The 24,285-nt window shown below is 45.8% G+C and overlaps 1 protein-coding gene across 1 annotated transcript in view; it reads right to left on the reverse strand.

The window, feature by feature from the left end:
• Nucleotides 1-20,751, reverse strand: part of RREB1 (ras responsive element binding protein 1) — a 166,797-nt gene extending 146,046 nt beyond the window's left edge. Inside the window, exon 1 of the mRNA XM_061398926.1 lies at nt 20,668-20,751. The gene's annotated coding sequence lies outside the window, so the exon portion shown is untranslated. The remainder of the gene's footprint in view (nt 1-20,667) is intronic.
• Nucleotides 20,752-24,285: the final 3,534 nt, after the last annotated feature.

Raw genomic sequence — 24,285 nt, forward strand, 5'->3', positions numbered from 1 at the left:
TATTATAAAGAAAAGACTGCGAGACCCACCACTTTATTAGTGATGACGAGAAAACACCACATTTGCTGCTACTATTAAGGATGGTTTTATTCGAAAAACATCTGAATTTCAAATTTCAAAATTAAAACCCACTTCTCATCATTTGCCTCTGTGTATATGCTCTCATTTGGCTGACAGAATCTGTCAGATCTCTGTGTAATGACAAGGGTTCGGATTCACAGTGTGTGTGTGCGTATGCTGTAGAAAACATAACTTCCCAATGGGGGCACTGCAAATTCAACCTATCCCAAACTGATCTCTTGGCCTGACCGCTGAGCCTGCTCCTTGGTGGTGAGGAACTACAATTTTTCCAGTGAAGCACATTTCTCCTCCCCGCAAAGTCGAGTCCTGCAGGCCCAGCCCAAACGGTCTCTCAAATTAGAGCTCACACCAAGAAAGCCCACTTCTCTTCGGTTTCTCCCAACCCCCTCTTCCCAGGCACGTCCTAAAGATTCGACAGAGTCTTCTTTAGAAGAGAGGTAGAAAATTCTTCTTGCCCCGTCCAGCCCAAACATCGAATTCCCATGTACCAGGCTGCCGCGTGGTAGCTTTGGAAACCTCACAAGTGAACAGAGCTGTTATGCATAACCAGCCTGTATTGATTTTCATTGCATCATTGAAATAAACTGGAGAATAGAATTTCATTAGTTTACGGTCATTTATAAAACTGCTTTTACTAAATTAGATGTTGGCTTTGGGCCACATGTGTACGGAGAGGCAGAGGCTAAGACAGCATTATAGAGCAGATCTGATCAGTTACAGGGCATCGCACCATGTCACACCACATTCTCCTTGTGAAGATCCACAGAAGGAAGGTCTTGGTACCAAGGGAAAAATCGAGTTTCTCCTGCACAGCTGATTTGCTTTCACCCCACAAGGACCCTCTGAGTCTTACTGTCAATCATTTCCCCCATCTGTTTTGAGTGCTCAGAAGCCCAAAGCCAGCTCTGGGGCCCACGCTGAGCAAATGGCCTGGATTTCACAACATCATCTTGGGAATCAACATCATCCCAAGATTCAGTTCACATCTCTACTTTAACCCAGTTCACCTCCTTATTTACTTTTCTTATATACTTTTCTTTAAAATATGTTTTAATTTTTTTTCCTTCCTTCTTTATTTTTACCACCTTACTGATTTTTACAATGAAGGAGACCCGGGTTCAATCCCTGGGTTGGGAATTCTTTCACTTTACTGATTTTTAAATACTGTTGTACTATGCATATTTTTACGATTCCCTTTTTGGAATGAAGGGCTTCCCTGGCAGCTCAGATGTTAAAGAATCTGCCTGCAATGCTGGAGATCCAGATTTGATCCCTGGGTTGGGAAGATCCCCTGGAGAAGAGAACGGCTGCCCACTCCAGTATTCTTGCTTGGAGAATCCCATGGACAGAGGAGCCTGGAGGGCTACAGTCCATGGGGTTGCAAAGAGTGAGACACAACTCATTGACTGAGCTTTTTGGGAATGAAGCGAGGCATATATGAATTTGCTGTTGTTCAGTTGCTCAGTCAGGTCTGACTCTTTGCGACCCCATGGACTGCAGCACGCTAGGCTTCCCTGTCCTTCACCAACTCCCAGAGCTTGCTCAAACTCATGTCCACTGAGTCAGTGATGCCATCCAACCATCTCATCCTCTGTCATCCCCTTCTCCTGCCCTCAATCTTTCCCAGCATCAGGGTCTCTTCTAATGAATAGGTTCTTTGCATCAAGTGACCAAAGTACTGGAACTTCAGTTTCAGCATTAGTCCTTCCAATGAATATTCAAGATTGATTTCTTTTAGGATTGACTGGTTTGATCAACTTTCAGTCCAAGGGACTCTCAATAGTCTTCTCCCACATATATGAATAAGCACCGATAAATTGGGTGAAACTTTAACCTACTTCAAACCAAGTTTCTCCTTGAAGACACTGAGCCAAAATCAGTCACAGTCATTTGTTTTCAATGGTCTATATTGTCAACTACATTTCCAAACACACGTGCACAGTTACATAACATTACATGCTTCCAACTACCCACTTTGAGAGTGTTGGTTTGCAGAGGCTGTCCTGGGATTAGAAAAAAGGAAGAACTCTGGGTGAGCCACATATGTTATCTTTACTCTTCACAAACACCTATGAAAAGCTACTGCCAAGTGAGAAAACTAAGGTGCAGAAAGGTGTCATAATTTGCCCACGGTGACACAGAGGGTAAAGGTGGCACCAGCTTCAGAAACCAGGCCTGTGCCACTCGAAAGCTCTTGGGGGTAGGTTCATCTGGTGAAAATTCAGGGAGCTGTCCCTTTATGCTGTGTGTGCTCATCTTTTTTAAAGAAAATTTTATTTTTAAAAACTTTTTTTTTATTTTAAAAAGTTCCTTGAAATATAGTTGGTTTATAATGTATGAATTTCTGCTGTATAGTAAAGCAGTTCACTTACACATGTGTCTATTCTTTTTCACGTTTGTTTCCATTACGGTTTATCAACGGGTGTTGAATATAGTTCCCTGCGCTGCACAGCAGGACCCTGCTTATCTGTGTACACCATCCTGTGCGCACGCTACACTTCAGCAAAATGCTGCAGGCGAAAAGAAAAAGAAATGTTGAGGAGTACAGAAAAAGGCCCTGGGCTCGTCTGTATCTCAGTGTGAAGTCGGGGTGACGACGACAATGTGACAGAATTTGCATGGAGTAGAGCAGAACACAAAGCCTGGAGTCACAGGCCTGGGCCCTGATGTGACAGCCTTCACTGGTCCCCACTGGTGGGGTCATTTTTAATGAATGAAACAGCCAACTTAATGAACGGGTTCTTTCTTAGGTCTCCTCCACTCACAGGCCTGTTCTCCAAGGACACCGGGTCAGAGGGAGGCGTAAGTTACAGCCCACACTTGTATGTCTGAGGCCTCGATCATAAGGTCAGGGGCCTAGAAGATTAAAAAGTAATAAAGATGTTCACAACGCCATAGTATCTTTTTGTTAGGTTTTCTTCTTTTCCACTGAAAACCTGTATAAGCAAATGAATATCCATAAGGAGATTTCCCACTTTGCTGGGTGTGGACCTCTGCAGCAGGCCTGGGGATATTTCAGAAGAGTCTCTCCCGTCATCCACCCACCAGGCTCCTCTGTCCATGGGATTCCTCAGGCAGGAATACTGGAGTGGGTTGCCATTTCCTTCTCCAGGATATCTTCCCGACCTAGGGATTGAACCCAAATCTCCTGCATTGCAGGCAGACTATCGCTGAGCCATCCAGGAGAGTCATCATACAATTGATTAGAAACAAAATAATTTTATCAGCAGCCTAGATAATTCATAATAAGGAAGGTAAGCCTGCCTTCCAAAAGAAAGCCCTGCCATATGAATCATTTTGAAGTTGAAATTCTTAGGGCTTATTCATAACATGATTCAGCTTGATGAGAGCAGTGCCGGCATGAAATGGGATCAAGGAGGCAGAAGGAAGGTACTGTGGCGGGTGCAGGGAGCTAGGTTCTAGACTTGCCACTAGCTATTACCTGGAGCGAGTCTCTCAATGCGTAAGGTTTTTCCTTCCCTTTTCAGCAACAGGGAGAAATCGAGCTGGATGTTTTCATGACCAAACACTCTATGATCCTAAAGAGGTTCAAACATAATCATATTGAATGCCTACGTGCGTATGACACAATGCCAGATGCTGAATATCCCTCGGGAAAATTAAGGAGCGCTCTCAGGACACAGAGAGCCGCCCCACCTCTGCCCAGTGTGAACACATGGTGTACTTGTGGGCAAAGCTAGGGTGCTCATTCAGAGACCAGTTCTGGGGGACTTCCCTGGTGGCCCAGTGGTTAAGAATCTGCCTTGTAATGCAGGGGACCATGAGTTCAATTCCTGGTCCGGGAACTAAGATCCCACCTACTGCGAAGCCACTGAGCCTGCACACCCCAACTAGAGAGTCCATGCACGGCAACAAATGATCCCGCAAGCCACAATTAAGACCTGATGCAGCCAAATACATAAATAAAAAATATTCAACAAAACAAAACCAGTTCTGGGCCTCCTCCAGCCCCTAGACCTCCCTCAGTCTTGTTATGAACCTGGCCATCATCATATGAGCTCTGAAGGATTCTTACCTGGCCCAGGGGCCAGGCAGAGACAACAGAACCAGGGGACAAAGTGGGGAGGCCAGGGAAACAACGAATGACATTATAAGCCATGGAGAAGATCTCTCTAAAACTCAGAGTGATCTTAGGGACTGGGCTGAGTGGGTCACTATCAGATGGATAGTAATTGTCCTCTAGAAAACAGAAAATCCTGTTTGAGGGTACAGTGGCTCCAGGCTGTGTTCTGGAGAGACACAGGCACTGTCTTCCTATCACAACCTAGGAGCTATGCGACCACGGGTGAGTTTCTGTACGTCTCTAAGTCTGTTCAATCAGTGGTCACCTGAAGCCGATGAAGAGGATTCTTGTGAGGGACACGTGAATAATTACCTGTAAACACTCAGCACAGGCAACAGCTTGACGGACGGAAGCCCGCTATTCCACCCCGCCATCCTCTCCTCTGTCCTCGGCATCTGCTAAGAAGTCGCGAGCCCATCTGACACACTGTACTTCCCTGAGTGAGCCTTCCTGTCCCCAATCCCTTCCTCAAGCCATGGGGACTCCAAACGCTCTGTAAGGACTTGCTGAACAAATGGATGATTCAAAGGCACGGGACACAGTATGAAGGCACGATTCTGATCCAACTGGACCCTTCGGGTCCATTTCTGCTGGAGTCCAGCTTATTTTATAAAAAAGAAAGGGCAGGGTTTTACTTTGAGGATCCACAAAGACAACGACAGTTCCCCATCGGAGGTTTGCTGTGCGCTAGGCTCAGTCGTGTCTGACTCTTTGGACCCCATGGACTGTAGCCCGCCAGGCTCCTCTGTCCATGGAATTTTCCAGGCAATACTGGAGCGGGTTGCCATTTCCTCCTCCAGGGGATCTTCCTGACCCAAGGGTCAACTCACATCTCTAGCATCTACCTGCGTTGGCAGGTAGATTCTTTAACCACTGTGCCACCTGGGAAGCCCTTCAGATGTTTGAGCAATTTATTTAACCTCTCCACGCCTCCGTTTCCTGTTCTGTAAAATGGGGCTAATAATAGTAATTTACTTATAGGCTTAAACATCAAGTGCCTGACACATGGAACCTAAGAGGTGTTACTACCCTATATTAAGTCTCTCTGAAATTGTCCATTAAACGTAGGTGATGAATGAAAATCTGAGCCCACCATGCCATCAGCGCCGTCACCTGGTCACACACCATCTGCCTGTTAGCACCACCAGAGAGTCATTTAAAACATGCAAATCCCTGCCTCCTCCTCCTCCTCCTCCCCGCTGTCTTCTTCCCTTGGTCTAGGTCAGGCCCAGGAATCTGCATCTTCAGTAAACACCCCAAGTGAGTGAGTCCCAGAAGATAATCACTGAACCAAGAGGCACCGCCTGGAACATGCTAGAGAAACCCGATCAGACGCTGGGTGCTTCCCCTCTCCCTCCAAGAGACGGATTTATGGTTTGGGTAAAAACCATTAAGAACACATTGGTTTTCTCATGGGTTTCACTTTGAGTTTCTGCCTCCCTGTGACGCAAAGTGAAATCATACAGAGTTTGGGGCTTCACCTCCCACGTGGGGCAGATCTACCATGTGACTAGAAGGCTGAGAACTGAAACCAGAGGCAGGGAAGCTGAAGGGAACCTGTGTGAATATACATATATATTTACATACACACGCACACATGCATATAAACACATATATTTATATACACATACATACATGCGTATACATATATATATATATATATATATATTTTTTTTTTTTTTTTGCTGTTGTTTAGTCACTAAGTAGTGTCTGACTCTTTTGTGACCCCATGGACTGTAGTCTGCCAGGCTCCTCTGTCCATGGGATTTCCCAGGCAAGAATACTGGAGTGGGTTGCTATTTCCTTCTCCAGGGGATCTTCCCAACTCAAGGACTGAACGCACGTCTCCTGTATTGGCAGGCGGATCCTTTACCATTGAGTATATATACATAGATATATGTATATAAATTTTCTCTTTTCTTTCTTTTTAAAAAAAATTATAACTCCTCAGAGACGTGTGTGACATGTGACAAACGGCAAAAGAACAACGTGAGTTTTCATCCAGAGAGCTGTTCCTTTACAGGATGTGAGCTGAGTTGTGAAGCTGTGACTCCAATCCCAAAGGGTGTGGCATCTTTAGGACAGAATTTAGGGGAAAGGAAACCCACAAGGGTCTCAGGCACATGATCAAGCTTGGAACTAGAATGATTTCAAACACTGAAAAGAAGTAACAAAACTGAAAGCAGCCTGATATGTAAGACAGAATGAACCAGCTTTCCAGAATGTTTGCATGGGTTTCAACAACAGATGTCAGTGGGATACAACACTTTAAAATTGTGCAAAATGGGAAAATGTTCAATCCTATGAAACCAAGGGATGTGGGCAGTCACCCAGACAGAAGAGTCCACATTTCTTGTCTGCTTCAAGCAGTGTCTTATGCAACATGAGCACTTCATACTTCATCAGAGATGACCATAATCAGCTCACAAAACACACTAAAAAACACAATATTGTACACCCCAGAAAAACTTTTAAAATACCATTTACAGTAGTATCAAAATGCTTAAGGTTCCTAGGAATATTATTACACGTATTTCTATACATCATGTGTGTAAATAGCAACGTATTTTATATACTTTTTTCTTTTTGCCACACCACTGGACATGTGGATTCTTAGTTTCTTAACCGGGGATGGCACCCACACCTCCTGCATTGGTATTTTGTGTGTTTTATATACTTTTTTTTTGTTTTTTTGGCCACACCACTTGACAGGTGGATTCTTAGTTTCTTAACCAGGGATGGAATCCATGCCTCCTGCATTGGAAAAGCAGAGTTTTCCCACTGGACCACCAGGGAACTGTTATATATCGTTTTATACAGACTATTCTAAAACTTTCTTGGCACACTGAAAATGATATAAATAAACACGTTTGGAAATCAGTGCTCACGTACTTATGCAACGCGTACTTACTGCATGCCAGACAGTATTCTAAGCATCTTCCACATATTACACACAACACGTTTAATCATTCAGTCCTCTCCATCACCCTGTAGGCAGGTACTGTTAGGATCCCTAGTTTACAAATAAGGAAACTGAGGTTCTTCAGGGCCTTGTGGCCAGTGAAAAGTGGGGTCAGGGTCTGAACCCAGGAAGCTGAGTGCCATTCTTGATTTATTTTTATTTTCTGTAATTTTGGGCACACTTCTTTAAAGACTACACACCGCCTTTTGATGTGGTGGACTCGCTATTGTAAACATGTCAGGCCCACAGATTCAGTGCAGTCCTAATAATAACTCCACCAGGTTCTGTGAGGGAACCTGCTCTGTTTCTAAAATTTATATGGAAGGGCAAAAAGCCACGAACACCGAGACATGCTTCATGGGAGCCCATGCCCTTCCAGGCATCAGGAGGCTGTGATAACTAAGGGGGGTCGACAAAGAGACCAGTGGGATGGAGAGGAGAGCACCGCAAGAGACGGGCACAGATGGCCACGTGGCTGAGGACGCCGGCGGTCGGTATTCCTGGCTATAGGCACGCACAGATAGACAAACTGCACCGGCGCAGCCAGGTATCCCTTACGACAAAAAATGGCACACTCGCAAAACTCGCAGACTTGCAGATGATTGAATTACAACAGAATCACATGTGAAAGGCACAACTCTGAAGAATACAGGAGAATAGCTTCATAAACCTGGGATAGGGAAGAATTTTTTAAACAAGATAGAAAAGTATTGATCATAAAGGAAAAGACTGAGAAGTCAAATAATGCTGAAATTAAGAGTTTGTGGGCTTCCTTGGTGGCTCAGTGGTAAAGAACCTGCCTGCCAATGCAGGAGACACAGGTTTGATCCCTGGTCTGGGAAGGGCCCACGTGCTGCAGAGTGACCAAGCCCGTGTGCTGAAAGAGAAGCCACCACGATGAAAGGCTTGTGCATCGTGACTAGAGAGCAGCCCACGCCACAGCGGAGACCCAGAACAAGCCAAAGTAAGTAAATAATTAAAAAAATTAAGAGCTTGTGAGCATCCAAAGGATGAAGTAAAAAGACAAGTCAAAGTAGGAGAAGTTATTTGCAACACCTATAATCGAATACAGACTCCTTCTGTATGAATAGAATATATAAAGAAAGTCTATACATTAACATATAAAAGAAGTCTACAGATTGGGAAGAAAAAGACAATCCATAGAAAAATGGGAAAATACTTGAGAAAAAGGGTGTCAAAATGGCCAATATAAGCCTTATTATGAGTCAGGGGAAACAAAACCAGAACAAGGCACCAGTTCTTACTTGCCAGACGGGCAGACATGACGTCGGACAACCTGGTATCAGAACTTGGTTTCTGGTGAACGTGTGGAACAGTAAGAGCTCCGTTCACTGTGAGAAGAACAAACCGAACCAAACACTTTGGAACACAGGTTGGAATTACAGTGAAGCTACAAAATATCAAACGCTTTAAATACAATTAAAAATACAAATACCCTGCAACCCAACAAATCCACTGCCCACACCACATGCATCCCAGGAAACCTCTGCACAACCACACTAGGAAATGGCAACCCACTCTAATATCCCAAGGACAGAGGAGCCTGGCAGGCTGCAGCCCATGGGGTCACAAAGAGTTGGGCAGAGTCAGGGACTAAACAACAATAAATAGGAGATATATATATATATATATATATATGAATGTCCTTGATAGCCTTTGTAGTAAGAGTCAAAGGCTGGAAACAGTTCAGATGTCCATCAACAGGACAGCAACCCTGAACAATGACAACGAATGAACCACAGGTACAGGCAGCAACGTGGTTAAATCATGAGATTATATCATTGATGAAAACAAACAAGTAAAGTGTAATATACACCTAACACTTGCAAAACGAAATGATGTCGTTTAAGGATAACTACACAGCTGTAAACTTTCTATGGCCAGAAGAGGGACGTGGTTTTAAAACAGAGGACGTTCGAAGGCCACATTCTATTTCTTAAATCAGGATGGGGGTTAGTGCACGTCTACTTGCTAATTAAAACATATATAGCTATAATTTTTTACACTCTTCTGCGTATATTATCTATTCTCTAATTTCTATCTTCTTAAGAAGGTACCTACGTCCTGAATAGGAAAAGAGGCCTGCTTTTTAAAAAAGAATAGCACATCACAAGCAAACTTTCAAATATAAAAAATATACTTCAAAAGATAATCCATTAAAGATGTAAGACTGCTCAATTGTAAGGAATCCTAAATAGAAGTAACACTAGCTTACTAAAGCCCGACTATACTACTACTATTTTTATAAAGTCACAAGATGAAGGCTGATAATTAACGCGGATGCTGGATGATGTGACACGCTGGAGGAATTACCATCAAAATAATGAGAAAGGAGGGAGCAAACGCAGAGCAAACACCTGACAATGGTTTAGGCTCATTTAAAGGCGAGCTGCAACATTGAAATATGCAAAACTAATCTTTTTAATGATTCTTTTATATTTCTTCATCTTTCGCCTCTAAAAGAAAAGAAAATTCAGAGCCTTTACCCAAACCGAAGATCTTCCTCTCTGACTGAAACTAAGTACAGAACTCAGTAGATGGTACCAGTTACTTCCCCAAATGTCTAAACGCACACTCTAACAGCAGCTAGACTTCTGCTCAGCTGAAGTCTTCTGAGAATTGTTCTGCCTTTGTTTTTACTAGCAGGCCACTTAAATCCTACCCACTTGTTTAGCTGCAAGGATTGAAACAAAATGTTTGCTGGCAAAACAAACACTGGTTTTTAAAATTCTCCACTTGGGCTGCTGGGTAAAACACTTGTTTACCGACACAAATGTTTTATTTGGAAAACGCCTGCCGGTGTGGACGCTTTCCAAGAAAAGCACCAGGATGTGCTAGGATGGTGATGTCACGCCCTTGACAGAAGTTGGCATTTTAGGGTAACTGCATAGAGTTTACCGTCAGAGAAGAGAACAACGATAGGACAACCAGGCTTTTCTTATTTTCTTAAATCAACCCCCAAGGCCTAAAACACTCTTACTGGGTCCTGAAATACGCCAGTTCAATCCCCATGCCTCAAAGCTAATCTTTTCATACAATCAAATTAGTTTTATAAGTGACATAGTAAAAATAATTGTTATCATCACCATCATTATTATTATTTTAGAGCTAAGCCTCTCCCTTTTGATTCATTCATTCCAGGCCTTCTGGCTCCCCTATGTGACATGGCATGAAAAACTCTTATCTCTTAATAAGATACACTAGAACCCTAAAATGCCACTATGAACCACAAAATAGAGTTGACTAGGGGCAAGTCTAACTTGAAAACCATCCAAAGAGATCTACTTTCTTATGTACCCAAAGAAAACAACCCCAAAGACAGTCTTGGGACCCTGTGGTTAGTTTCATATGGAGGCTCCGGTAAACATTACTATTGACCAAATAAGATTCGCACCCCGCCTCATCCCACCCAAGGAAGCTTAGGAATTATCATCGATATTTTCCTGCTAAGGTTAGGCACCAAGAAATAAAACAGATCATTGCTACAGTTCCTAATAATCATCTCCAAACTTTAAAAAAATACATCTTCCATCTTTAAAAGACACTTCGCATATATCCAAGCATATGTATATTTTAATGTATAAACTATATACTACTATTAGGCATTATAAAACATATATAAAAGTGGACAATGCAGAGGTCTTGATAGGTATTTCTCTAAAGGAAACGCACACTGGACCAACAGGCTCGTGAAACGACGCTCAGCCATCAGGGAACCGGAAATCAAAGCCAGAACACACCACTTCAGATCCACTAGGGAGGTTACAATAAAAAAAGGGAAAATAGTGGGCCTTCCCTGGTGGTCCAGCAACTAAGACTCTGAGCTCCCAGTGCAGGGGGCCTGGGTTTGACCCCTGGGCAGGGAACTAGATCCCTCATGCCGCAACTCATGGTCGGCATGCTGCAACTAAGATGGAAGATCCTGAGTGACGCAACCAAGACCTGGAGCAGCCAAACAAATAAATTAATTAAAATACTTGAAAAAAAAAAGGTGGGGGGTGGATAACAAGAGCTGGCAAAAATGTGGAGAAACTGGAACCCTCGCGTGTTGTTACTGGGGATATAAAATGGTGCTGCCATGGTGGGAACCAGTTTGGTAGTTTTCCAAATGTTAAACACGGGGCCACCACATGGCCCAGCAAGTCCACTCCTACACACACGCATACATATGCACACACGTATACCCAAAAGAACTGAACCCAGGGTGCTCACAGCAGCATGATTCAAACTAGCCAACGTGCAAGCAACCCAAATGTCCATCACCGGATGAACGGATAAACAAAGCACAGTCCACGCAGACAATGGGATATTATTCAGCCATGACAAGAAATGAAGTCGTGGCACATGATACAGCATGGATGAACTCTGAACACTTCATGCCCAATGAAAATAAGCCAGACCCTCAAAGGACATATATTGTGTGATCCCACTCGTATGGAGTATCTAGCACAGGCAGATAGGAGACAGAAAGGGGATTCGAGGCTAAAGGTGGACGTGGGGAGTTATTGCTTAACAAGTGCAGGGTGTCTGTTTGGGGTCATGAAAAACGCTGGAAGCAGACCATGGTGGCCGTTGCTCAACGCTGTGAATTAAGTAATGGCGCTGGATCGCACACTTAAAAAGGACCACGATAGCAAACTTCGTGTCTTTCTTTTTTACCACAATGTTAACAAATGGGAAAAGAAAAGGACAAGCTAAAAATATATGAATGACTGAGGTTCTATTTTCTTCTTAAATTCCAGTGGGTGGGTCAGGGGTAGGGGCAGAGCCGGAGCAAGAATTAGTGAACTGCACACGGGGTAGAGGGGATACCAGGGAGAGAATACATGGGAAAGCCTACAACTCAAAAAGAATCATATTTTTAATCCTGAAGGAAAGAGGACCCTGTTCTGTAGCCTATCCATAGAACTAAACTGCAGACCACCCGTGAGCTCTCATCACCCTCACCCCACACACCTGGGCACCGAGTCACTGCAAAAACACCAGGAAAACTCTCCTCACTCCCCTGCAAAGCGCCCACTGGGACCTAGCTCACTGGGTGCTGGTTCTGCCAAACAGACTGTGCCTTTTCCATCGCTTTATAGTCTCAGGTGAGACCCAAGTCCTTTTATACTCCTTCTCAAAGCGGTTTTCAAAGTCATTTCCATAATTCCACCCCGCCCCCCACCCTTTGGCTCAAGAGGATCAATCATGGGCGAAAGTGACAGGAAATAATAAAAAGATTAACAGCTCGACATCAAGAAGCAACTCCACTGCCCATGCTGGACGTGTCAAATACGAGGCTGGCCGGCAACCAAGGTAATCAAAAGGAAAACACACACAAGTTTGAGGGCTGGGCTGACATTTCAGGAGGCTGGAGGCCCTGCTCAACTGAGAAACGACAAAGCAGAGGGCACAGCGGCGGAACAGTACCGTTCTGTACTCACACGCAGCACAGGGCTGTCCTGCGCTCACCGTCACAGGGTTTCAGCGTGAGACGGGCACCTGCTGATGGCTGCATTACTCACTTTAAGAGCTGGAGTATTTTTCTAGTAAAATGCAAGAACTCAGCTTTCAAAGCAAACTCAGAATTGAGCTATGCTAGACTCCCAGGACCATCTGAACTTTTATTTTCTGTAGATTAATGATGGAGCAACATGAATTAACTGCTGCTTTCCTTTGGCAACTCAATTGAAACTCGTGGCTTCAGAGACAAACATCTTCTAAAACTGCAATACGAAATCATTAACGCATACCTTCAAGTCGCTTGAGTCACTGTTATTATTATTATTATTGACTGTTACTACTTGAGTAATAACTCCGTGACTCCCAACGTAATCCTTAGAGACAGCTCTCATTTGAAAATTGTATTTCTATACCATTAGAGCACAAAGTCGTTAAGCATCTGTATAAAGATTGCTTCTAAACCGAATTCAGTAAATCACAGGGGAGGGGGGCAGGCATGGGCCCAGGATTGTAAATATGTAGGTATCCACACAAAAGAAACCACCTTCCGAGTGCTTGGTGAAACCCTGCCTTTGCTTGTTGCTGGTACCACAGGAAAACCTACCACTGCTAATTCAGTCCTACCATGAAAACTTGACTTTTAGCAGATGAGTCCTCCAAACCCAGAGACATATAGGAGGATTCTTCTTTAAAAGCATTCCGTTTTGGTTCCAACACTGATATTGTTTCAAAACTCTCTTCTCAAGGCCCTCCAGCTTGCTGTATTAAAAAAAAAAAAAAAAAGTTGCCAAGCTGGTTTTAACACATCTTCTCAGGACTGATAAGCAAAAGTTTACTAAAGCAGTTTTGAATAAGAAACTCAGAGCCATTCTCTAAGTTTTCTCAAATTCAGCAGCACTTTCTAAATGGAGGGTTGTTAAACAAGTCCTACATTTCCAAGGCTGGAAATGAAAGCATCTCTCCTTTGGTAAAACATGAACCCATAGCTTCTTTGGAACTGCAGCTGACATCCTGTTGGACTGAGCAGCTTCAAACCTGTTTTGTGGGTATTATGAATGAGTGCAAACAGTAAGGGGTTGTGAAAATAAATTTTCTAAAGGAAAAAAAAAAAGCAGTGAACTGTTACTAGTTTGGGGTTGACTAAGAACTTCCAATCTTTTTGCAAATCTCACCTATTTAACCTTAAAAATTTCATTTAACCATGTAATCACTGACACACTCTAACACTTAGAGCTTCTTGCTCAGTAAGAAGTTTTTTGGCGGTTGATACCCATATTTTCATAAATAATAATAAGATACAGGTCACTCGGAAAACTAGGGTAACAGCAGTAAATATTACCCACTCCTCGTGTGAATCAAGAGAGTGCAAAACATATACGAAACTCTATACATGCCACAGAGTATGGGGCAAAGTTTGGAGGAAATTGTGTAAATTATCAATAGATTCTGTAAATTTTCACTGGAGCTCTTTCTCTCGTTCTACACTCAGAGCTTTAAGGAAAATTTAAAATCGGTGTATCAAGATGCTAGCCCCATTTTTGGCTTCTTAAAGAAATCTCAAGTAGAAAACTGCCGCTTCCCCCTCGCACTCTAACTTCACAATTAGTCGCTGAATAGGATGCTCTCGGGCAAGCCCATCCAGCACAAGGGCCACCCATCTACCTGTCACGTCTCTCCTCTCACCCGAACGCTCTAAGGGTCTGCGTTGTACACCATCCTCTCTCACAGTTTCCTGGGTACCCTGGGCTTCATTTTTCTGACATTTTTAGAACACTCCCTTATATTCTAAATGACGTTCGAGACCTAGGTTTTACTGCATAACAATGTGAATATACTTAGCAGTGACTGAACTGCACACTTAAAAATGCTGAAGAAGGACTTCTCTGGTGGTCCAGGGGTCGGGAGTCTGGTTGCCAGTGCAGGGGACACGGGTTTGATCCTTGGTCCCGGAGGACCCCACATGCCACAGGGCAGCTAAGCCTGTGCTCCACAGCTACTGAAGCCCACAAGCCCCAGAACCCGTGCTCTCAAGAAGAGAAATCCCCGCGATAAGAAGCTTGCCCATCGCAACTAGAGAGGAGTCCTCACTTGCCGCAACTAGAGAAACTCTGAGAGCAGCAATGAAGACTTAGCGTAGCCCCAAATAAACACATTAGAAATATGGATGAGAAATATGGCTAGTTTAAGCTCTGTACATGGAGGGAAGTGGGGAGGGGACACTGCCCACCCCCCAGTTTCCACCATCAGTTTTCATTATTAGCGTCTGCCTGCTAGTCCACTGGACACCTAACAATATGGACGTGAGAATTTCTCTTTATAGCTTTTAAACAAGGAAAAAAAATAAAGAGCAAATGACAACTTGCACCCAGATAATCAGCACCTGATTACCTGAAAGTGACAAAGTGCTGCTGCTCAAAAGGGCAGACACTGTTTTTTGTGACAATAATGCAAAGAGATGGTCTTCCAAGGTGGCTCAGTGGTAAAGAATCCACCCGCAAGGCAGGAGACTTGGGTTTGATTCCTGGGTCAGGAAGATCCCCTGGAGAAGGAAATGGCAACCCACTCCGGTACTCTTGACTGGAGAATCCCATGGACAGAGGAGCCTGGTTGGCTACAGTCCATGGGGTCGCAGAAGAACTGGATATGCTGAGCACACATGCACGCAAAGTAATCAGATATGTAGATAGACAGGTATTCCTTGAAAAACGTGTTAACGGCCATCGCCTTTTATAAGTCCAACCCCAAATTTCAGACTATCCATTTCTTGCTAGATTGCTTCTCTCTAAACTCTGGCCTGGTGTTGAGAGCCCACAGCTTGCCTCGCCTTACCTCTGACTACCCAGCTTCCTGAAAAGGACCAGCCAAATGGTTGCTCTTGAGAATATTGCCAAACACCACGCCCCGGGTCTGTGTATCCAGAGGCACAGGAAGTGATCTGCCTGGGGCCCAGTTTATTGCTTCATCTCAATACACTTTGATGGACGGAGTTTGAGTCAGCTCCATACATAGCGCGTCACCCCCAACCTCCTTCCTACCCAGCAGGACAGAGTTCTTCTGACACACCCATCCAGGCTTCTAGACCCCCTGCTAAATTTGGAAAGCAGCAGGTCCTGTAGATATCAAAAACCTCCAGTACTATCTATCACTGGTTGTCCATCAGATACCAAAGCACAAGAACAGGTTGAAACCAACCCCTGAAAAGGAAGAACTCCCGCTCTCCCAGAGAGAGACGGGAGGCTTTGCGGAGGTCTCAGACTGAAGAACACACCGGCCCTGGCACTGGTTCCCCAAGACGAATCCACATCAGAGTGGCCTATGACACCTGCAGAAAACGCAGCCTGCTGGCCCAGGAGGTTCTGATTGGGTGCCTGTGAGGTAAGACCCTGGTGCTGGGAAAGACTGAAGGCAGGAGGAGAAGGGGACGACAGAGGATGAGATGGTTGGATGGCATCACCAACTCGATGGACATGGGTTTGAGGAAGCTCCGGGAGTTGGTGATAGACAGGGAAGCCTGGCATGCTGCAGTCTAGGACACGACTTAGCGACTGAACTGAACTGGGCCGGGCTGGGCCCCCTGAATCTGCTGAGCAGGGTTGGGAGCTGCTGGGCAAGGCCTTGGGTCACAGCAATGCTGGTCCAGCAGACTGGCTCTAACCAAGCCTCAGGAATGATCCAGCAGACCGGCTCTAACAAAGCCTCGGGAATGACGGCCTTCTTGTGCTCTACAAGGAAGGAGAAGCTTTTGGGGGGCTGCATGGCTTGTAGGATTTTAGTTCTCCCAGGGATCGAACTTGATTGTGCCCCTAACAGAGTCCTAACCACTGGACCACTCAGGAATTCCCAGGAGAATTTTGAAATGTATACATATGTATGTGCATATATATTGGGTTGGCCAAAAAGTTCATTTGGGTTTTTCCATAAAGAGGGCGTGTGAAAACCTGAATGAACTTTTTGGCCAACTCAATATATATAATAAGTTCTAATAGTGAATGTTCCCTAAAATGTGTCCTTTGCTACCATGTTCAAACTCAGGACCAATAATCACCTACTTCTATGTAGATGACTCACACCTCTACTTTCGGCCGAGACCCATCCACCCTGCCTAAGTCACCTAAACCAGCTGCCAATCACGGCCTCCAACTCCACTTCTGAAATCAACCCTTCAATTACCTGAAACACTGGCTTCCTGTTCCAATTTCGGTTGATAGTACGACCTGCCAAGGCATCTGGATTTAAATCCTGGGTCATCTTGGATGCTTCAAGTTCACATCCAAACACTACAAAATCCTGGCACTGTTCCTTTTCCGACTCACAAAGCGCCGCCCTTACCACCTGGCCCACAGGACACCACTGTTCTCCAGGCCACGTGTCCCCGCGGACCTGGACCCTCATGGTCCCTAAACTCCCACTGCAGCTGAACTCACAAGATTAATCTTCCCCCAGTGATGACTCTGACCATGTATTTCCCTTGCTCAAAATCCTGTTTCAATTCCCCTCTACCTGCAGATACAGTCCTAACACCAAACCTGGTCCAGGCATTCCAAGGCCTTAACCTCTATCATACTGGGGCTTCCCTGGTGGCTCAGACAGTAAAGAATCTGCCCACAGTGTGAGAGACCTGGGTTTGATTCCTGAGTCAGGAAGATCCCCTGGAAAGGGGAATGGCACCCCACTCCAGTATTCTTGCTTGGAGAATTCCATGGACAGAGGAGCCTGGCGAGCTACAATCCATTGGGTCACAAAGAGTCGGACACGACTGAGGAACTAACAATACTAACCTATCATTCAAGTGACAATTTCATACTCCATCAACCTCCAGCAGCAAAGCTAATCTAGTCAAATTCCCCCAACGTACCTTGCAACCTCCTGCCTCGTGCTTTATCTCCCTTCTCCCACTAGGAATGCCTTTCTCTCTCTAGCTATAAAAATCGTACACATCCTGTAAGGCCCAAGTTCAAGTTCTACCCACTCCCTTGGGAGCACTTCCTGATGGCTGCCACCTCACAGCGACCCTCCCAGGGCACACCCAGCACCCTGCCACATCTGAGCCTCTGCTAAGTAAGGGTGTGTCTGCTCCTTTTTACCTTCCCTCTCACCCTCTGCTCTCTGCCCCTCCCTAGCACTTAACCACTGACTTCTCATCCACAGTCAGTTGTACACTAGCTGTCTGGCCGCATCTCCTTGAAAACAAGCAAACCCTCATTCTTATGAAGAAGCAAGACCTGTTCACTGCTAACATGTAGAGAAGAAACAGAAGAAAAAAAATTTTTAAGTCTCTCATTACTGCACTTCTCAACTCACTTAACTTTCATCTGTGAATCTGTCATCTCTTCTTACCCCTATAGGCACATAGTTATTTACTGGTGTTTTAATTTAACCCCTAAATAGTTACACTTCTTATATTTGTCATCTAGCTGTCACCCCTAATAGGACATATTAGACTTGAGTCTTTTTAGGAACATGGATATGACTCTCTGTAATCTTCACAGGCCTTAAATTATGGTTCTAAACAAAGTAGGTAGCTAAAATGTTTAAAGCATATGTTCATTGAAAAAAAAAAATATTCTGCGGGTGCATTTGCTATAAATGCATTGTCCAAAATAATCTATGTGAAAATCTGCTTACACATAGGCAATTTCTTGAAAATTGGACCCCCCTCAAATTACTTAACAAATATCTTAAATATCCAAGACACGATATTGAGGACTCTATTGTTGCTGCTTTCTTAACTGATATTCATTAATTCAACTTGCTTTATAAATCTGAGTTATAGCTAAAATGAAGATCACCCTGTACAGAAACGTTTAATGAATGCAGAAGAAATTGAAGAGGGGGGAGGGGGGAGACGGGATGGGAGAAAAGAGGAAGTTGGCTACTTCATTTTCTACTTAAAATTTCAATTCAGTTCCATAGCAACAATGCCGGTTTGCACCAAGATTTGAAAGTCTCATTATCTCACACAGAAGGAAATCATGCTAAGAGGGTGACAAGATCTAAGATCATATTTTTTCACGTTTCCAGAACGCAAGACTATTTAGCATATGGAATTGGTTCCTTTCCAACTTCAGCCGTTCTACAGTTCAGGAAAACATCATAAGTGAAAATAAAGACTTTCGCCCTTGGAAATGAAGATCCTCTACCTAGAAAGCAATGGAAAAAATCCAGTCTGTCACCCTGAGCAAACCACCTATTATTATCTTAATCCCATTTTACTGATGAGAAAACTCAGCGAAGTTAAAAAAAATATAAAAGAAAAATAGAGTTGGGATGATTAGATCTCCATAAGTTTTCACTGCAAAATAACCCCTTTTATACATAAATGTACAATTCAATTTACAGAAATTCAACTGATCAGTTTTTGCTTCCTATGAATAAGGATTCTTTAATGCAAACTGCATCACAATTTTTAGGTTTCTTTATCACTAGTTCCCTGGGAAACAGAAATTTACATTGGTTGCTAAGTCAACTTTTCAGATAGCCCTTAAGATCTCTTTAAAGGGTAATGCGACCTTTGGGCTTCTGAATAAAACTCCAGCAGTTTGTTGGGAGTCTGAAGCTTCATGGCTCTTTGGGCTCTGCTTCAGCCCTACCCTGCACTCTGTAATTGAGGTCCCAGGACAAAACCAGCAGAAGGGAAAAAATGCAACAACTCCCTGGAAGGGTGCTCAAGAAGACTTTGGACTGCAAACTCCACAACATTAAGCTTCATCTCTGCAGGCTCATCGTTTACTATTATTTCTTCTTGACTCTGCTTGTGTTACCAGCATGCAAAGCCCATCACTTTAAAATCTGGGTCCTCCATCTCCTGATCACGTGCTTGGGGTTTGAGGAGCCCCTGAGCTCCAGAGGAAACTTAACTGGACTGCTCTCACTTCTTCTGCTTTGAGGAGTTTTAATAAAGGCCTTTTCATGTTTGCTTCTCAGGCCTTCCCCAAATACAAAACTGTCAGTGTCCCCTGCCCCTTCCAAGTCTAAGATATCAACTTCAAACCTTTGTAGCGACTAAGTGAGCGTTTGTTAAGAACTTGGGTGAATTTATGGCAGCCCAGGCCTGTGTTTGGGAGAAGGCAAACACCGCTGGATTTATGTTCTCTTGAGACGGTAAAACCACAAACACGAAGCAGGGCAAAGAACCCATCATCCTCTCCAGCTTTCCTTCCATGTCTGGGTTCAGTAGTAAGACAAGGGAGTCCACTCGCTCAGGCAAGTGTAGCCTCCTCACGGTCAGGCTCACCTAAAACATCCACCGCATCATCGCATCCGAGCCAAACTCCGTTACTGAGGCAACCGGGTTTTTCTTCCCCCAGGGTCACAGAGAAGCACACCCCTCGGGATCCCCTGGTAACCGTCCACCGGTAATGCCGGGGAGCCACAACAGCGAAAGACTCGCTTTCCAAGGCTGGCGCGGCCCGCATGGGGTGGGGGGGCGGTGCGTGGGGGTGCGCAGCGTCCAGTTACATTCCTGACCCACTTTCGCATCCCTCCCTCCTCTTCCCCTCCCTCCTCCTCCCGGGCAGGCCGCGAGGGCACTGGCGTGCCGAGAGCCACCCTCGAGCAGCAATCCCTAGGCCGCCGGCGGCGGGGGGCACCCGCAGTCGGGCTCTGCAGGGGACCGGGAGGAAGGGGGAGGGGAGAGGGGGGGAGGGGGGGGAGAGTGGGAGGGTCCCCTCCTCCCCCCGCACCCTACCCCCACCCCGGCTTCCCCTGCGCGGCCCCTCCCCCGTCACATGGGCTCCAGAGCACCTGTTGGCGACCTCAGCCCCTAGCGGAGCCCCTCCCTCCGGCCCGGGCAACCCCCACCCCGCACCCCCCACCCCCAGCGGGAAGGGATGGGAACGCCGCCCGGTTCTCGCTCTGCCAAACCCGCTTCGCCCCAGGAGGGTGCGGGGGGCCAGTGGGCGACCCGTGCCCAGCTACTCAGCTTTGCAAAGTGCAAAAGCGCGCTGGCCCGGCGCAGCGATCTGCAGGAGGGGCTCCTGCCCGCCCCCGCCCGCTCCAGCCCCACGTGCCCCCCTCTCCCGGGCGGAGCGGCTAGGTGGGGTGCCCCCGCCCCCAGCCCTACTCCACTGGAAACCTGGGCTCCGCGCGGGCGCGGGGAGGGGGTGCTGCGAGTCCTGGCCGGGGCGGCGGGGGCGAGGGCAGGTGGCGGGTGGTGACGGGTGGGGTGTGCGTTCCGGGCCGCCAAGTCCAGGAAGGGGGCGGGAAGCTGCCGTCTCAGCTGCAACTTCTGAGCGTGCGAAGCGACTCAGCAACTCTGCGTGCGCCGCGCCCCTCCCCCGCGCCGCCGGCGGGGCTGGGGGCTGCGCGGCGCCGGGGCCCCCGCGCCCGGCCCCGCGGGGCGCAGATCGGGGTGCGGGCGAACGGGCCAGGGCCGGCCTGGGCTGCCGGAGGGGCCTGGCCGCCCTGGGGGTAAGACAAGGGGGCACCGCCGGGTGCCCGCGCACGCCCCCCGCCCCCCCGCACCGTCCCCACTGGACCCCGCGCGGGCAAGGGGGCGGAGGATGACGGCGGAGCCATGGAGACTGCCCGGTGGATACAGAGGAGAGGGCCGGGCCGTCCGGGGCTGCCCGCATCTCGGCGGCCGATACGGCGCCCAGGGGAAGGGTGGCCAAGTGTCCGTCCGGCCCGGAGCGAGGCCGGCGGTGGAGATTGCCCACCACACCCCCGACCAGGGAGGGGAGGGGGCCGCGAGGTGGGCGGCAAGGCGAGGGCGAAGGCCACCCGGACCTCCGGGGTCAGCGGCTGTTTGTTCCGCTCCCAAAGGACGGAGCGAGGCCCTGGCCTACCAGCCCGGAGACCCAGCGAGAGCCCCAGCTTCGTGTTTGGAAAGATGGAGCGGTCTAGTTCAGACATCGGGAGGGGCTCAACTTGGGCACCTGGATGGAACGCCTGGGCCGGTCTGGGGTGGGACACGCGGAAGCCCGGCCTGCAGCCCCTCTGGGGGCGGATTGGCGAGATGGGGAAGGATGAAGACGGCTGACCGGGGCCAGGCCCTTCCACTCCTGCAGGGGGGCCTGGAGAGCCCCAGCCGCCGCACCCTTCCGCTAGGAGCAGGTTTACGAATCCTCCAGCGTCCCCGCAAGACTCACAAAGTTCATCTGACTCACTGCAGACTTACTGTGCTTTACGCCCAAGCCTGTTGCTTGGAAAGCGCTAAGGCTTTTAATGGTGGTGTTAAGAACTTGAGTCATTTCAGGGTGTGGGGCTCTCTGAGAGGCAAAGGGGTGGCTTCAAGTGAAAGTCAACTACCTGTCGACCAGCTGAATGATTTAATTACACGCCATCTGAATTTAAAGAGCTTCACATGCTCACTGAGGACAGCTGGACAGTTAGATTCTGAGGTGGACCCGGAAGTTACTTTTTAAGTGAACAAAGTCTGTTTTGCACCAAAAACCCCCCGAGTGACCGGTACAGTGGTCCCTTGGTGTCAGGGAGGTTGGTTCCAGGAACCCCTGCAGATACCAAAATCCAGGGATATTCAAGACTCATGGAAGATGGTGTCGAATTTGCATATAATCTGTGCACATCCTCCCCTGTGCTTCAGAGCGCCTCTAGATTACTTAATAACCCTAATGTAAGATACATGGTCATAAATACAATAAACGTTCCGTAGATAGTTGTTGGCCTTCAGCAAACTTAAGTTTTGCTTTTTCGAACTTTCTGGAATTTTTTTTCTCAAACGTTTTCTGTTCGAGGTTGGTTGAGTCCACAGGTTACAGCAGGGCCAATTATCCTTTTCTTTTAGATTCAATATATTTAGTTCTTTGACTTCTTTTTAATTAATTTTGTATTTCTTGCCTGTGTGGAGAGGCATGTGGGATTGTAGTTCCCTGACCAGGAGTTGAACCTGTTCCTCCTGCAGTGGAATTGCAGAGTCTTAACCACTGGACTATGAGGGAAGTCCTTTCATCTACTGCAAGATACACATATTTTCAAACTTTGCCATCTTTAATGTCCTATTTGAGAGCATCCTTGAGCCTAGTTTAACTGGCACTGGTTTTCTTTTCTTTTTTTTTAGCAGGACATGAAATTAGGAAGTTTGAGAAATGCTGAGTTAAACAAGTTTATTTGTAACCAAGAAATGCAACAAACAGCCTCGTAGCCCGGCCTTTTGGAGTTCTTGTGTGTGCTTAGGTGTTTGTGAATCACCACACGGAGGTTACGCGTCACAGTTTCCTAAATGTGTGTGTGCGGTCACTAGCTTTGTGAGCATCACTGCTGAGGGCTTATATTCCTTTCAGGAAATGCTGCTCTAGGGGTTGCCCCAGATTGGAACACAGTGAAGGGAAGTGTTCACATTTCAAAGCTGTGCTTGAGGATAATCAGGAATCTGTAAATGATAAACTAAACTTGGTGACCTAACAAGAAAGAGCCCATTTAAGGAAATCAGGCAAAACTCTTCCCACTCAGCTATAGTAGGAACTGAGTCAGGATCAGCTTTAGCGAATTAATTCAGTGAACATTTAGTTCATCAGAAAATTCATGTATCTTAGGACTTCCCTGGTGGTCCAATGGGTAAGACTCTTGAGTTCCCAATGCAGGGGACCCAAGTTCGATCCCTGCTCAGGGAACTAGATCCCACCAGCCACAACTGAGAGTTCTCACCCCACGACTAAGACCCAGCACAGCCAAATAAAAAAAAAATTTAAAAGGCAAATTTATGTATCTGATATATACAGTTATTGTTACATTATGTCCTGCATTATTTTGACTTGTACTTATTTAAATCAGACTGGCCTAAGCTACTAGTCAATTACTCCAAAAAATTCCCCCAAAAGATCATTATGGGAAAAATTAAAAATGGTGATGAATACCTAGAAGTGTAATTTTAATTTAAAAAAAAGAGGTATAAAAAATTTCCAAAGAGATGAAATTTAGTATAGGAAAGAAAAAAAAAAAATGCTTGTCATTCATCCCTTAATAAAGGTTAGAGGCAAGGTTGGATTGTCATAAGTAGCTAAATATTCTACTTGGAATGTTTCTAATATAAATAACAGTGTTTAACATTTTTTAGTATGTAACATAAAACGTTTATTTTCATATATTAGGGTATTCACCATACAATAATCCTGCAAGGTAGATGGAGCAGTCATTCATCCTCAGATTGTAAACTCAACCATTCATTTACGTAACAAGCATGTACCAAGTTCTACACACTAGGCATTGATGACAGAAAGATGAATATGAGAAATTCCCTCTCTGTGGAAGTTTACATCTGGTGGGAGAGATGGATAAGTATTAATAAAATAACTGTAATACAGTATAGCATTGAGACTTAGAAAGGTTAAGGACTTAAGGAAACTAAAGTAAGGATTTGAGTGGTCTTATGATTTCACTCTCTCTCCTGTGATAGACATGCTCTCATCCTTGCAAACACCCTCATGAAGATAGAGTATTCGAAATAAATAAAATCAAGTATGTTGAACCTTAAGAGCCAAAAAGAAATGTAGAGATTATATAGGCTAACCCACTCATTCCACAGGCTTAGAAACTGAGAGAGAGAAGAAAAATGGATTTGCTCAGGGTTGTACAGTTATGTAATGACCGAATTAAGATTAGAATCAAGGTTTCCTGACTTCCAGCTCTTTGTACTATAAAGAGCTGCCCTACAGTAAGAAGTGGTAAGAAAAGTTTAGTGGAGCCTGTCTCTACTATCCAGCGATGTGTGGGCCCATCTCAATAAAGGTCCAGG

This window comes from Bos javanicus, chromosome 23 (genome assembly GCF_032452875.1).
Source record: "Bos javanicus breed banteng chromosome 23, ARS-OSU_banteng_1.0, whole genome shotgun sequence".
Lineage (NCBI taxonomy): Eukaryota > Metazoa > Chordata > Mammalia > Artiodactyla > Bovidae > Bos > Bos javanicus.